At 40.3% G+C, this 11,671-nt stretch overlaps 1 pseudogene; it reads left to right on the top strand.

Annotated features, from left to right (window-relative positions):
* The first annotated feature begins 1,536 nt into the window (after nucleotides 1-1,536).
* On the top strand, nucleotides 1,537-7,754 carry LOC121144123 (annotated as a pseudogene).
* The last annotated feature ends 3,917 nt before the right edge of the window (nucleotides 7,755-11,671 follow it).

Raw genomic sequence — 11,671 nt, 5'->3', positions numbered from 1 at the left:
AGAAGTTTTAGTTGCAGCATTCAGGAATTAGAGGCAAAAGAGTACTGAACTTGGGACCAGGTTCAAATTCTAAGGATATTCTGTAAAAACAATTTAACCTGTGACTCCCTGGAAAATTTCATGCTGGTATCTGGCTCCTCAGTGCTCATGGAGAGGAGAAGTGGTTGTTGATTAAACAACAGATAAGAGATTCAATCAAACATGCCTAAGCAATGATACTTTCCCAAAAATATTAGAGAATTATTTTAGGAGAATTTCCTGGTTTTTGAAGATGAACAGGATGCTTGAAGACTATGCAGTCAGAGAGGTTAGAGAAAGTCTTCATTGCTTCTCTCTGAGCCATCGTTCCACATCTATTCCATAAGGCTCTTTGAAGTTTTAAGTCTCTATTATAGCCTGCTGGCTTGCTTTCCAAATGCAGCCATCCTTTATAAGCACATATATACCTGTGCTAAATTGTTGTCATGCCTTTTTTCTTCTTTCATTCTCTTTCTTTTCTCCTTATTTCTTTCCTTCTTACTTTTTCCCTCTTTCATTCTCAATTTTTTCTTTGTCATTGTCTCTTTAGATATTCTTTCCATGTCTTTGTTTTTCCAAATCTTACTCTTCCACGATTTTATTTTAAATAGAATCTCCTGTCATATAAGACATGCAAACAACAGCTGAAACTGTCTACATTCAATTATCTGTGTGGTTGTTGTCCTCAACAATGGGTTCCATTGATCCTTTTTAAAGAGAAACCCTATGTCCTACTTTCAGGCTCTGTTTTTTGGAGTATATCCATGGAACCCCCTCATCCAATAATTCAACCAGTATAACCTAGTCTGACTTCTGGGAGCTTTGCCTGTCTACCAGAAATCTGCAGTTCCCACTCCATATCCATCATTATTTGAGTCCTCACAGGAAATGCCCTCATCGATTCCAGGAAGTTTCTAATGTACTAGTTTCCATTTTGTCATGAGTTGATCCCTAATACCCAGTGTTTCTTCAGGTACTATGTCCCTCCAATGCATCCCCCCACAAATGATCCTGACTTCTCTTGTCCCCACACACATCCAATCTCCCCCCTACACACAAATCTATTCTATTTCTCCTTTTCCAGGAGTAGCGTGCATTCTTACAAGTAAATATTAACCATTTAGAAAAATATACAAAAACTACAATGCAGATTCTGAGAGGAAAAAACACTGAACTCTTATAGCCTGTGAAAAGAAGATTAAGCAAGTATCTAGGGGCCATGCCCAACCATGGAAGGGCATTGTCTACCATACTCTAGACTCCTAAGCCTTACCCACTTCTGGCCAAGCTTTAAAAAGGAGACTGGAGAACTCAGGTGCTAGTTAATTTCTCTCATTTCATCTTCAATACAGTCTGTGAAGGTCAGACGTCCAGGCCACCAGCTTGCATCCTCATTTAACTTCTGACTCTCTCATGTATTTGAGCCTTGTGGTAACAGCATAAATTTGTCTGTCTCTGTTGTTTCAGTGCTCATAAAAGGACATTAAGTTATTACTACTGAAAACCTAGTTCAGCAATATGTTCTCCTTTCCCCAAACAATTGAAGAACTTGAAGTGTTCTTCCAGGACTTCTTTGAAGTCTGTAAGCACCTGTTGGAGCTCAATAACACCCTGGAGACATGCCCTACTGATTCTCAGAGGACGGAAGTCCCTGACACTAAGGACACATTCTACAATGAAGACGACTAGATGAAGCTGCTGAGTGGTAGAAAGAATCTTAGAACACACAGTACAGCCACAGGTAAAAGTCAGAGGATTGCCTTTGGTGATAATTAGGTTGTTCTCTGTGGGAGCAAATGGCAACTCTACAATGAGATCCTGTGTTGTTGTTCAATAATCACCAGAACTCAAATCAGGATCACTCAGTTGCTTCTGTGTGTGACCAGAGTTACCTGTTAGTGGTGACCAGACCTCCTACTACGGTCAGATGACAATCAGAAACTGTGGGCAGTTTTTCTATGGAGTGAGGCTTCAGCACCCTGTTGTAATCAGGCACATTTTCCCAATCAAACTATAACTTCATCTTATAGCAAGATCCCTTGTGGGGATCAAGAGAGCAGCCCAACTCCTGATATGTAAGGGAAGCCTTTCCTTGAGAGAAGCCTTCCCGCCAGCCTGATTCCAGAGCCTCATGAGTCCCAAATAAAAACACAGGAGGCTATATTAATTATGAAGCTGTTGGCCTTGCTTGTTTCTAACTGGCTAGCTCTGACTTAAGTAATTATCCCATAATTGCTAATCTAAGTATTTCTCTTACCAGAGAGGTTTCCGGGCTTCCTACTCCATGGCGTTACATCTTGACTTTATGTGTTTCACCTTCCCAGAGTTCTCCTCGACTCCTAGTCCCACCTATCTTGGTTCCCTATTGGCCAACAGTGCTTTATTGACATATACACAGGACTTCCCCCATCCCTGATAGGATGTCCTATGGGGATCAGATGATAACCCCTGATGGACACCAAAGTTTATATAGGAATCAGATGATGGACTCCCAAAACCACTGTGGTAAGATGACAGCCTCTAGTGTTGAGAATATCTGTTGAGGTCAGATGGGAATCCCAACTGGTGAACACACCTTGGGAGTTATCAGACATCAGCCAACAGAGGTGACCAGAATCTCTTCTTGGATCCTCAGATGGTAAGTACAACAAACCACTGGATTTGACAAAATTCATTTTAGGAGCAATAGAACAAACTCAGATTAAGAGGAAAATGTTTTCCAGTCTCCAAAGACAACTGCCTACTTTTAAGACACTTTCAATTGGGGTCAGATGAAGAACACCTCTGTAGATGAGAATGTCTACACAAGTCAGAACGGATCACCCGATGTTTAAGAAAGTCACAATACTTAGGTCATTTTATTGGGTAACCAAACCCCATATGTTGGTGTGTTCATAATCTCTTCAAGTTTTCCCTTCAGCCCACAGACATCTTCCTGGAGAGAAGACAGAACTGGAGACCCAAATTCAGGTGACATACAAGAAGATTCCCAGTTTGAAGCCCTACTTGTGTCTCTACCAGGATGTGGAAAATTATATACAAAGTCTTTCCACCCATGTAAAAAACACAGTGGGGAGAAGATCTGTGTTTCCAATGAGCCTGGAAGCCAGTGGAAAATTATCTGCTCAGTAGACCTCTGAAGATATCAAGGAAAACACAATGGGGAGCCAGCCCTATCCCTGTACTAAGAGCAACAAGAATTTTTCCAGATTGAGTTATCTCAAGCAGTACCAGAGGGTCTGTACTCAAGCTGTACCTACCCCTGGAAATTGACTGCCCACAAAAATATCTTCCCTAATAAAACTGTATTATTTTCTGCCCAAAACAAAGTCATCATCAACTGTTTGCTAATGTTGTTTGGAGATTATAGTAAATAAATATTGAGAATATGAAACTTTACCAAATGATCTAAGGACCTATTATTTTTCATAGAAGGAATTCCTTAAGTTACTTTTCAGAGACATATTAATGGGGGGGTGGGCATTTCAGGGTTAGGGACAATCCTGGTGTCAGGGAAATTCACAGTATTCACAAGGATAACCACAGTTAAGAGTTCTAGCAAGGCCGGGCAGTGGTGGCTCACGCCTTTAATCCCAGCACTCAGGAAGCAGAGGCAGGCAGATCTCTGTGAGTTTGAGGCCAGGCTGGACTGACAGCCTCCAAAACAATACAGAGAAATCCTGTCTCATAAAAACCAAAAGAAAAAAAAAAAGAGTCATAGCAATAGTTGAGAGGGTGCCTGAACTGGCAAGCTCCTCTAATCAGGGTGGTGGCTACCCTCATTATCATCTGAGAGCCTTCACCCACTAATGGATAAAAGCAGATGCAGAGATCCACAGCTGAGAACTGGGCCAAACTCTGGGAGTCCTCCCAAAGAAAGGGATGAGAGATTGTACAAGCATATGTGGGTCAAGGTCATAAGGCTGGAACCCACAGAGACAGCTGACCTGGGCTCATGGTAGCACATGAACTCTGGGAAAACCATTGTGGAGGCTGCATAAGTCCTATCTAGGCCTTCTGCATGTGTGTGTGAGAGTTGTGAAGCTTCCTCTGTTTGTAAGGCTCCTTGCAGGGAGATCATGACCTGTCCCTAGAGCTTAGCTGGATTTGACAACCTTATGCCAAAGCTGGATTACCTTCTTCACACAGAGAGAGGGTCCTAATTCACCTTGATGAGTCAAGTTTTGATCAAGCACATAGGAGGCCTGCCCATGTCTGAGTGGAGATGATGTCAGAGCACATGGGGAAGGGTAGATGCAAATTGGTGAGAGGGAGCAGCAGGAGAGGAGGGAGGGGAAACTCTGGGAGGTATGTAATATGAGTGAAAACAATGTTAAATAAATAAAACTAAAAATAAAGTTACCATTTTCTTATGTGTTTCTTTGTTTAAGACAATGTCTCAATATATGCTATAGTACTCCTGGAAGTCAGAGATAATTCTGAATCTTCCTCATGTGTTCTGGGAATAAAGGCATGAACCACTGTGGCTGGCCTACTTAAACTTTATTGCTGAGAGTTTAAACAAATCTCTATAAATAAACTTGGGTTGTTGTTATCACTTTGGACACAGGTGTTAGAAAAATATTTACACTAAAGTATCACTGAAAGAACAATTCCATAGTGACACAAGTTCACTATTTCTCCAAACATCTTACTTTCCATTTGGATTTTCTAATGATATTGCTAACCATACCAGCTCAAGCTACATGAGCAGTTGCAGAAATGAGGCTTATAATTGAGAGTTATTGTGAAGGGACCACACCCTCACTTAAGCCCTACTTTGGCAGCCTTGATACACTACAGAAAAGACATGTGGACTACTAACACAAGGAAGCTTCAGATCTTCTGTTCTCCCAGAGCCGAGGGCCAAAACTGAACACAAACTCCATACACCAACAAGCCTCCAAGATAGTTATATACTGGGATCAGTTTGGCCAAAAGGAAAATCCAGTGTCGACTAAGCTTCACCTGTAGTCTCCAGGATATAGTTCTGAAAACTACTGGTATCTATGGACAAGAGGCCACCTGAAGGTAGAGAAGACAAAGCCACAGAAACCACAGAATGTTCACTCTCAGCACTGACCAGTGAAAATAATGTTTACTCGGGAAGTTCATGCAAAAACATGAATTTGAGAAATTCTCCTAATTGTTCCCAAATGTCAGCAAATCAAAAACCAACCCCTACCTAATGATGAAATTTTGGAACTTGTGTCTTTACATCCTAGCGGTAGGCCAGTAAATTCACTCACTCTGGATGGGGTCCCTGTCATGGTTGGATAAAATAATAAAACCTTACTTTTACAATTCAGTGGGTCTGTCTCCCTGGTGATCTTTGGGAATCTTCAAGACTTGGGAACAACAATTTGTATTAGTTAGGAATGTGGTTGAACAGCTACTTATGTTTCCTTTCCCTCATTTCTCTAAGTGATGGCAATTAATGTTTTTCAATGGTTATCATATACAATTTTGAGATACTAAAACAATGTCTTTTGGGTGACATGGTCATCTCTTCTAAATGGATAATGCCTTTGTGGCAGTAAGAAGAATAGTCTATAATGTTTAGACATGTATGTGATGTGTAAGTTTTTTTCATGTGGAAAGAAAAGATGATATAAGGAGATATGACTTATACCATGTTTGGAAAATATACATATGGTGACTATTTTAGTTGTCAACATGACAATATCGAAAATCTCCCTAGTGCTAGGATCTCCTGGATGACTAGTGCTTAATTAAATTAATTAAATTGGGAAGTGTGGTGATATACTAATTATGTCATAACAAAGCTTTCCTGAGGGTTAAGGATACAAAGCCAACAACACTAGTTAGCTTTGATGGTACATACTCTTAATCCCAGGACACAGGATTAAGAGGTAGACAGATATCCATTAGTTCAAGGCCACAGAGACTACAAGTAATTGATCCAGTTCTAAAAGAAACAGCTCACACAAAGGTGATCTCAACACCTGGTCGGATATACCTTTAATCCCAGAAGAACTGAGGTAGAGACAGGAGTTATATGGCCCTGTGGAGAAAGGAGTAAATGGTAGGAGGACACAGGAACTGAGAGCCTTTGCAACAGAGGATTACAGTAGTAGGATTAACATTTTAGCTAGATTGAAGAAAGATCTACTGTCTTGGCTGCTTTGGATCTCTGATCCTTAGTTTCAAGCATGAACTTCAATATTTGTCTCTGGGTATTAATTTTTTCTGATATGGGGAAGAATAACTACACATCTGTAATTTTGAGCTGGTAAGACACATTTTGATCTAGATTTTTTAAATTGGAATGTCCAGTTTTAATTTGGGTCAAAGGTAGTGGTACATTATTTATGATTTTTAAAGCTTGGCTGAGGATTCAGAAAAAGCAAAGTAAACTACAAGCCATAGGAGCCAGGCACAATCCTTTGTTCCAATAGCCAGCAGCTTGGAGGTGTTGGTAAACATCTTTTAAACATAGGAATCAAAAGTTACAGGTAGAGAGATCTATGTGTTCAAGACCACCCGGATCTACACAAGAGTCAATTAGTCTAAATGATAATTCTACATCACACCTTTAATCCCAACATTAGGGAAGTATATAAGACAGAAGGTAGGTCTCAGAGAAGCATTCATACTCCAAGCAATCTGAGAAGAGGAAGCAGTTTGAGACTTTGCGAGAGCTCCTGAATGATTCAGCTCCTTTAGCTTGAACCTACAGGTAAGAGATAATGTCTGGCTACTTGGCTTTTCTGACATTCAGCTCAAAGTTTGAACCCTGATATCAGTCTCTGACTCATTTATCAATTCATGTTACATGTTACATGTATCCTTTGACAGGAATTGCATGCATTCTTACAAGAGGAAAATAGACACCAAGTAAAGGACAAACAAACTACAAACAAAGCACCCTTAGAGTTTGTGTAAAGAGGACACACTCTGAATTCTAGGAGCCTGGGTAAAGAAGCTGAAGCAAGAACTCTAGGAGTGGGGCCATACCCCTTCAAGGGCAAGGCATACATATCCCTAGTCTCTGAAGCCCTGCCCACTTCTGGCCAAGCTTTATCAAAGGAGACTGGAGAGCTCAGGACCTGAGTTCATTTCTCCCATTCCACTGTCATAAGCCCTTGAATTTGTGAGGCCCTACCCTCCAGCTGATATTTTCAGTTGGTTTGGGCAACCTTCAAGCAGAAGTCTAGTTCTTATATTTGAATACCCATAAGGACATTTAGCTCTCGAGACTGAAAACTATTTCAGCAACATGTTGATCTTTCCCCAAGCATCTGAGGAACTTCCCCAAGCAACACAGGAACTTGGCCAAACACCTGCAGACTTCTTCAAGGAATTACTTGAAGCCTATGAGGAACAGGACCTAACCCCAAGTGGTTTCCAACCAGAACCCTGCTTTCCTCAGCCTGCTGAAAACATGATACCGTTTAGAGAGCTGATGATGACTCCTGAGGGATATCAGCCTTTTAATGGTCACCAGGTGTCAAACCAGGAAGACCAGATAAACCACTATGGACAGATGAATTTGTCCAGCAGTAACCGTCAGGAAAATATCCAGGGTGGTGTGTAATCAGCCTGGCTGTCAGTGGAGATTTTTCCACTCCGAAGATCTCCGAAGACACCAAAGCAAACATAGTGGGACATGCCTGTACCCTTGTGCCAAGTGCAACAAGAATTTTTCCAGATTGAATTACCTCAAGCAGCACCAGAGGATCTGTACTCAAGCTGTACCTAGCCCTGGAAACTGACTGTCCACAAACTATATCTTACCGAATAAAATTGTATTGTTTCCTGGTCCTAACAACATTGAAAACAACTGTTTTGGAAATGCTGTTTGTAGATAATTAAAAATAAACATTGAGAATATGAAAGTGTCAAATTGCTTAAGATGTATTACTTTTCCCTAGGGCAGATTTTCTTATGTTTCCGTATCCTTTTTTTCTGTTTGGAAAGAAATAGGGACTTATTACAAATGTTGGCACTCATGGAACTCAGAGATCACACTACCCCTTCTCCCTGTTTTTTGTAATCAAGTGTGTGAGTTACTATATTTGGGTAATTTACTTTTTCATTCTAAGAGGGCACATACATTTTTATCTGAATTTGGGTTTGTTGTTATTGCTTTTCTTGAAGGTGCAATATAATATTCATAATAAGGTATCACTGAAAGTATAATTGCTCAGTGAAATTTTAAATATTTCTCCAAATGTCTTCCATCCCATTTAGATTTTCTAATGCTTTTTATTTATCATTCCAGCTCATGCTATCAGACCAGTTGTAGAAATTAGGATCATAATTGAGATGAATGTTTGGAGGCATCACCATACCTCACTTCAAGCCCTATTATAGAGCTACAGTCCTGAAAACTGTTAGTATTGGCACAAAAATAGACAGGTATAACAACGGAACCGAATTGAAAACCCTGATTGATAACCCACACACCTATGAACATTTGATTTTTTACAAAGAAGCTAAAACTGTACAATGGAAAAAAGAAAGCATCTTCAACAAATGCTGCTGGCATAACTGGTATGCAGAAGACTGCAGATAGATCCATGTATATTTTCTTGTACAAAACTTAAGTCCAGATGGATTAAAGATCTCAACATAAATACATCCACCCTGAAGCTCTTAGAAGAGAAAATGGGAGATACTCTTCAATGAGTTGGTACAGGAGACCATTTCCTGAACATAACACCAGTGGCACAGACACTGAGATGAACAGTTAACAAATGGGACCTCCTGAAACTAAGAAGCTTCTGTAAGGCAAAGGACACAGTCAACAAGACAAAAAGGCAGGCCACAGAATGGGAAAAGATATTCACTAACACCACATCTGACAGAGGGCTAATCTCCAAAATTTACAAAGAACTCAAGAACCAAGTCTCCAAAACAACAAAGGATCCAATTAAAAGGTTGGGTACATAACTTAATAGAGAATTCTCAATAGAAGAGGCTAAAATGGCCATGAGAAACTTAACAAAGTTCTCAACATCCTTAGCTGTTAAGAGAAGCTTTTTCTTTGCTAGCCACTTTGGTTTATCACCCGCCAGTCACCTGGGCTCTGCCACATTGTAGTCCCCAAATAAACACACAGGACGCTGTATTAATTATGAAGCTGTTGGCCTTGCTTGTTTCTTACTGGCTAGCTCTGACTTAAGTAATTACCCCATAATTGTTAATCTAAGTATGTCTCTTACCGGAGAATAGTTCCAGGCTTCCTACCCACATGGCGTTACATGTTGACTCTCTTGTGTTTCTCCTTCCCAGAATCCTCCTGGACTCCTAGTCCTACCCATCTAGATTCCTATTGGCCAACAGTGCTTTATTAACAAATGTACAGGACTTCCCCCATCACTTAGCCATCAGGGAAATGCAAATCAAAACAACTTTGAGATACCATCTTACTCCTGTCAGAATGGCTAAAATAAAAAAAACACCGAAGACAATTTATGCTGGAGAGGATGTGGAGAGAGGGGAACACTCCTCCACTGCTGGTGGGAATGCCAACTCATACAGCCACTTTGGAAATCAGTATGGAGTTTCCTCAGGAAAATGGGAATCAATCTACCACAAGACCCAGCAATTCCACTCTAAGGCATATATCCAAAAGAGGCAAATTCATACAACAAGGTCATCTGCTCCACTATGGTCACAGCAGCATTATTTGTAATAGCCAAAACCTGGAAGCAACCTAGATGCCCCTCAACTGAAGAGTGGATAGAGAAAATGTGGTACATTTACACAATGGAGTATCACTCAGCAGAAAAAACAGTGGAATCTTGAAATTCGCAGGTAAATGGATAGCACTAGAAGAAACCATCCTGAGTGAGGTAACCCAGTCACAAAAAGACAAACATCGTATGTACTCACTTATATATGGATTTTTGACATGGATCAGGATAGTGCCAGTCTGTACTTCCACTGACAGAGAGTCTGGGAAATATAAGAGAGATATTCATGGTTCCCCAGAGAAGCGGGATAAGGCAAGATCCTCTGAAGAGTTGGGGAACACGGCGAGGGGTGGGGAAGAGTGGGAGCTGGGAAGAAGAGAGGGGGAGAAGAGGAAGAGAGAGTAGGTCATGGGGGAACAGGAAGGCTGAGTGGAGGGTAGAATAGGGGGAAGCGGGAATCATAGGTTAGAAGACAGATCAGGCACCAGTGTGACCTCTAGTGAGCTAAAGGGATGACACCGATTGGCAAGCTATGCAATAGTGGAGAGACCACCTCGAATGCCCATTCCTGATAATGAACTTGATGTCTGTAACCATCCTGGAGCCTTCATCCACTGACTGATGGAAGCAGAGGCAAACACCCACACCTAAACACTGAACTGAACCCAAGGAAAACATTGACAGAGAGAGAGTGGAGCAATGAGCAAATTGGCAAAGAATGGGCTGGCAAAACCAGCAGAGACAGCTGATCTGAACAGGGGAGAGCTCTTGAACTCCAGGCGGACAGCTGGGAGGCCAGCATGGGACTGATCTAGACCCCCTGAATGTGAGTGTCAGTGAGGAGGCCTGGGCAACCTATGGGGCCCTGGGCAGTGGATCAGCGTTTATCCCTGGAATACAAACAGACATCGTGTGTCCATAACACAAAGAGAGATGCTCTCTCAGCCTGGACTCTTAGGGCAGTGCCTGGCCCCTGCCCTGAGTGAAATGACAGACTCTAGTAACCTTACACAAATATTAAAATGTGGTGAGGAGAGAAGGGAGAGGAAACTGGGATTCGAATGTAAAAATTAATTAATAAAATAATAGATAAGTAATTAAAATGTGGTTAATAACATGAATCCAGAATGCTCAATGTTGCATACATCAAAGTATGTATCTTATTTTGGCTCACTGATAGAAAAGTATTAGGAGATGAATAAGGGAATAACCGTATGATATGATAAACATTATAAAAATTACTTGTAGAATATAGGTAGTAGTTGAATATTTACCATACAGTTCTTTCACTTGAGTGCTGGAAATTGTAAAGCATACACTTGATGAAGATATTACAAATACAAATGAAGTCAGCCCAGTATTATATAAGAATAAATGCTCAATACCATAACCTAAGCCAAACTCAGAGAAGTTTTGTTTTTCAACTTAAGTTATTAGATAAACTTGTTACCATGCTGTAGTAAAAACAGCCACCAAAAATACATCAGAAGTTTTGATTGACTGATCTCAATGGGATACTGTGATGATTTTTTTTTTGTTTATTTGTTTGTTTCCCTAACATATAGAGCACGTTTTTGTAGTTAAATATGTATTTTTGTTATGATGCTGGATGAGTCACTTTGCCTCTTACTCTTGGAAAAGAGCAAATCTCTTGAGTCATAATGATTATTAATTATAATTTGTTGTATTTTTTACTGCCAAAAGTCATTAGCATCAATGGCAGAATGATGGTTCATGGTATCTGGACTCTAGCACAGCTCTCTTCTTATTCAGTACTCTTCCTTTTATTAAGAAGCCAACTTTGAAATTTTAAGTGTTAAGAGCCATACATAACTCTATATATTGCCCTTAAGCACTAGTAAGTATATCACTGCCTTGTCTTTTAATTAAAATATAAAATTGTATTTTGTTTCCATTCTCTTGTATTGGGTCACTTTGAACTTTTTAAGTTATTTTCTTAATAAAATCACTATTAATGTTAGATACACACA

The sequence above is a fragment of the Mesocricetus auratus genome, unplaced genomic scaffold (assembly GCF_017639785.1).
Source record: "Mesocricetus auratus isolate SY011 unplaced genomic scaffold, BCM_Maur_2.0 Super-Scaffold_100014, whole genome shotgun sequence".
In the NCBI taxonomy this organism is placed as follows: Eukaryota; Metazoa; Chordata; class Mammalia; order Rodentia; family Cricetidae; genus Mesocricetus; species Mesocricetus auratus.
This window is presented reverse-complemented; position numbering and strand designations above follow the sequence as displayed.